Source organism: Charadrius vociferus, unplaced genomic scaffold (genome assembly GCF_000708025.1).
Source record: "Charadrius vociferus isolate BGI_N301 unplaced genomic scaffold, ASM70802v2 scaffold529, whole genome shotgun sequence".
Classification (NCBI taxonomy): domain Eukaryota; kingdom Metazoa; phylum Chordata; class Aves; order Charadriiformes; family Charadriidae; genus Charadrius; species Charadrius vociferus.
The window spans coordinates 183908-189246 of record NW_009650172.1 but is presented as its reverse complement, the minus strand read 5'-3'; positions in this window follow the sequence as shown (position 1 = coordinate 189246).

Here is a 5339-nt window from a genome sequence, read left to right as displayed (position 1 = left end):
GCACTGCCGAGCTCGGGCAAGGGGTGATTGGGAAGCTGGAGGAGCAACTCTTCTTCTTAATGCTTAAAGAATTGAGAAAAAAGGAGCAGACAGGATAAAGAAAGGGAAATAAAAAGGCCATAAGGTTTAAAACAAGCATCTCCTGCTCTCAGTTCAGCAAATCCCAGCTTGGCTGACTTTACCAATAGCACCTGAGATGGAACCCGGTAAAAGCCAGCAGGAGCTGGGGGAGGGATGGACACCCTGAGAGCTGTGCCCTGGGCTCAGCGCGAGCTGCTCACTTGCGCTCCGTGTGTGATCTGCCGCTTCGCAGGGAGGTGCAACAAAGCCAGATTTATTCCCAGCAATGACAAGCAAGGCATTAAAACAGCCAGCAAAGCACTTCTGCGTTTAATCACAGAACAAAGCCATATTGTGTTGGCAGATTATTCACATACAAATTCCACTGGGGGGAGATAGTAAAAAAAATAAATAAATGGATCGAGGCTATGTGGGCATTTCTGCCAGAAAGGGACATAAGCAAAGCACAGGGGAGGGCGTTTTGAGGAAAAAAAAATAAATCAGTACGGTTTGCAAACACTGCAAAATGAAATATTTGTAAAAAAGGTTTACCTGACCGTTTTGATGGAAATCCATCCAAAAAGAGTTGAGGATAACTATTTGAATATGAAGGACGTGAATTAAATCCTTTTGACTCTACGTAAGCAGTCAGGAGGGACCTACCACTCCATAACTACATTTAGGAACCGCTGGCAGAGATGGAAATGAACACATTTGTGCATTGTCACCTACGGTTTCTAGAAGAAATCAGCTGTAATGTCCCCATTTCTGTGACACTCCGTGTGGGGGTAGGTCAGCTCCTCTCCTGGTGAGACCAGCTCTTGCTTGTTCGGACACAACGTGAAGTCAGAGCCCTGTTACAGTGAACAGACCAGTGGAGTATTAAATAAGGAGAGTAGTTTGTCCCTTGTTGCTACAATCCGGACAGCGAGGCGAGCTGGTACACCTACCCCACGTGCTCCAGCTCCAGCCCCTTGCATCGCTTCAGAAGGGAGCACCATTGCTGATCTCTTTAATGAACTTTTTACTTTCTACTGCACTTAATCACTTGGCTTCTTTTGTATATATGGGCTCTTTACGAAGCCATGGGTATAAAAGTACTGCCAGCAAACTTCTAAAATGCAGTTTCTGTAAACACCACTAGAAACTATGCAGTGGCTCAGGTAGCATGGACTTCACAGAAACAAGCCCAGAATTTCTTTACCTGGCTCTCACGTGCTGATCATGTCTGGTCTGTTCTTTGCAGCCATGGCACCCAGGATAAGACTGAGTCTTTCAAGGCCTCTCCCAACCATACGTGAAACCCTTGAGGAAGCGATGGAAGATTCAGCCGGCAACCTGAAGCGCACTGGAAGCACTGCAGCCAGCCCAGACTTGTACTCCAGCGACGATTACGTTCAATCCATCTGCCACCTCGCCAGACCCACCTTCCCAGGCCTTCCTGAAAGCATCCATAAGGTTCAGGACAGAAAAACCCTGAAGACGCTTGACAACAGGTTGTGGTCTCCATCCCTTGGGGGGGCACAGCAGCAAACGTCAAAATGCAAATTGACCAATTTAACCTCAAATGTGGTGCCGCTGGGAAAAGTCACACCTGCAGAAGCCAACTTCTGGTCCAGAGAGGACCCCCTGGCACAGATTTACACCCAGGCAGGAAAGCTCTGCTCCTCCAAGGCTTCTTCATATGGTAAAAGCTCTGGCACTGGTTACTCACAGTGCAACTCTTTCTTCCCAAACAGTGACCTTCATCCCCCAACCATGAAAGAAAAAGCCACAGGGAAACCCAGTTTGCTGCGAGGGTTCAGTTTTCCAAGGCTTCCCTCCCCAAGACCAGCGCAGAAAGAAGCAGCCTGCTCAGAGGTGAGGTATCTCAGAAGAGATGATGGAGCGGTTTTAGGGAGTCACCAGAGTCAGAAAGAAAATGGCTCCATGTTCATTACCGGTGAAGAGCCATCACCATGCTCAACGAGAGGGAAGCTAGTGGGAAACCCAGTCTTGCACTGCCCTGTAAGAAGGCAGAGTTGTTTGTTCAATACAGCAGGCACCGATGAAAAAGAAGGGAGAGAAACTTCTCAATGTGACAAAAATGTAATGGATGACGTCCCCACTAAGCAGAGATACTCTGAGTGCTTCAAGGTAGCTAAAAAAGCCGTGATCCGTAACTGGATTTCAGAGCACAGATGCATCTGGAAAGAAGCAAAGGTAAAAGCTTGTTTGCTCCCAGCCATTGCTGAAGTGTGAAGCAGTAGCTGCTCAGAATAATTTTACTCACAAGAAATAACCACCCTGTTCTCTAGAAGTTCTCCCTGGAGTTCTTACACAGAAAACATGGCTTGAATGTGCATGCAAGTCAGGCAGACTTTTGTGACCCATCATATCCCTCATCGGTGGGCAAAGGGACAATTCAGAGTCTCATCCACTAAGGAAACAGCAACCAATTCTCATTTTGGAAAGGCGACAGTTCATAAAGCATCTCCCTGCACCTATTGCCCAGAACTGCCCTGAGCAATGAGAAAAGCTGGAGAATATAAACCCCATCTGTTCTGGAGGAGAAGAGATCTGCGGGAACATCAAACTACCCGTGTTTTCCAGCAAATGCCAAACAGCCAGATGTTGCTCACACCTGGGTACAGTTATTCTGAAAGGAACATTTTGATCGATGCTTGGACAGTACTAAATGTGTTCTCTCTGACATATACATTTACTAGGGGACTCATTAGAGATCACTGTGTCAACACCAGAATGCCACTGGATAGGTCACCTGTTAGTGCAGTACTATAAAGTAATATCTTTAAAAAACCGTAAAAAGTCTTTTATGAGGATTTGCTCGGGGGCAATATGGAGAATATTAAAACTCCTCCTGCAGGGGATTTTCCTCTTGCTTACCCTGGCACAACTCTGCTACCTTCACTCCTTGGTTTACCCTTGGCAGGAGGAGAGCTGGGAGCCAGTGCTGCGGCTCTCCTGGGGCTGTAACGACCCGCGATGCCAGCTCTAAAAACCCAGGTATGGCACTGGTCTCTGCCCTGTCGCCCCCGCCGCAGCCCAGCTGCACACCGTGGGCAGCCACAGGGTTTGCTGTGGGGTGCAGGAGCACCAGGGGCTCGCAGCGGCTCAGCGGCACAGCAAGAAGAGCAGCTTTGGCTGAGGGGCAGCCTGGGGATGCTGGGCTGGCCTTCACAGGACCCGAGCGTAAAATAATCATTTCTGGGTTTCCCTTCATATCCGTGCTTCTGTTTTCTTACCTACCTGACTGTGCTAACGAGGCTGACCGTGCTTCGCCTGCTGCTGTGAGACTGAAACATGAAAAAGCACACCTGCATGTTACAACCGTCCAGCACATCACATATATAAAACAATCCAGTTGATGTTAATGCTACACGGGATGTCTGCAGGAAGAGAAGCATTCCCGTATTGCTGTGAGGCCCCAGTGTGGTGCAGCGAGCACATGGCCATGGTCATCCCTTGCTGCTGCGTGGAGACGTCTCTGTCCAGAGAAACTGTCTCCTGCAGTCAGGACAACCTCACATACCTGCGTTGGGTACAGCACTCTCCGTGGCGAGCCAGAAGTAGGTGAGAGAACTGCAAAGCAATATGAGCATAATTACCATTACTACTACTACTAGGAATAAATCTTTTGGCACAGAGGGGAGCAGAGGGACCAGGCTGTTTGTTCAACTGCAGCTAAGATGGGAAACGCCATTGGAAAGCTGCAATTATAGAAATGCTCACAAGCGATTTCTAAACCACCCTGGAGCAGATTAAATCAGAAGGCAACTTCTGCTCAGTACCAACATGAGTGTAAATACGCTCGAAGATCAAAAGGTGAGCATATTTGAGCTTCTCATTCTCTCATCTCTTACCTCAAATATTTTTTCGCCTGTTGAAGCTCATTAGCACTATGGGGCTGAACTGCTTCTCATCTTCGTTTTTGAACTAACCACACAGCAAGAACAAAAGTGAAGGCGGCTCCAGCATTTATTAGAGCCGACGGAGAGAGCTGGATCAGAGACGTGCCAGCCAGCTCTGCCTCCTCCGCATCCTTCCCTTCCTTCTCAGGTCAACGCTGGGATTTAGGCGATGCTTGTCCTCATCGCCCTGCTGACAGTTTAATTTCTCTCTGTGTGAATATTGATGACACTAACACCTAGCAAGTCTTGTGCCAACTGCATGTATCACTGCGTTTGTCAGAGAAAACAAATAAAACAGTTACATCGAGCTGCTGTTCCTATTACTGCAGAACCACAGGTGATTATTTTCAGCGCAGGGCCGGTCCACAGCACACGATCTTATGACCTGCCACCCAAACAACCTCTCACCCCACCAGGTCACCGTCAGAGCCAGCTCCCAGGCCCTTTCCCCACACCTTCAGTGCCTTGCAAAGCTTTTCTGCCTTGGCAGGGTCGGGTCTTCTATGCCCAGGACCCAGCAATTACAGAATCACACAGAATCACAGAATGGTCAGGGTTGGAAGGGACCTCTGGACATCATCTAGTCCAACCCCGCTGCCCGAGCAGGGTCACCTACAGCAGGTTGGACAGGAACCAGGTGGGTTTTGAATATCTCCAGAGAAGGACACTCCAAAACCTCTCTGGGCAGCCTGTGCCAGTGCTCTGCTACCCTCAAAGTAAAGAAGTTTTTACAGAGAATTTCTTCTCTTAAGTCCAGCCTGTTCCTCTGGGACAAGGAACTTTTAGCTGTAGCTAAAATATTCATCCTCATGGCAGAGGCATGGAAGGGCCCTCACACCTCACCCCTTTGGTGGCTGATGCCCAACACTGATTCCTCCTCAGCTGCCATGTAATCCTGTGAGTCTCTAAGACCCTGAAACCTATCAACTTTTCCAGCAGAGCTCTCAAGAGATATAAAACCTGTGGGTAGAATCATAGAATTGTCTAGGTTGGAAGAGACCCTTGGGATCATCAAGTCCAACCATCTACCCTACTCTACAAAGTTCTCCCCTACACCATATCCCCCAACACCACATCTAAACGACTATTAAACACAACCAGAGATGGTAACTCAACCACCTCCCTGGGCAGCCTATTCCAATGCCCGACCACTCTTTCTGTGAAAAATTCTTTCCTAATGTTCAGTCTAAATCTACCCTGTTGGAGCTTGAAGCCATTCCCTCTCGTTCTGTCATTAATTACCTGTGAGGAGAGACCAGCACCAACCTCTCTACAGTGACCAGAGCACCAGTAGTGCAGTAGGGACCAGAGCACCCATGTGCCGTGTCTGGGAGAGAGCCTGGCCACGGGGCTCACAACTCAGCCATT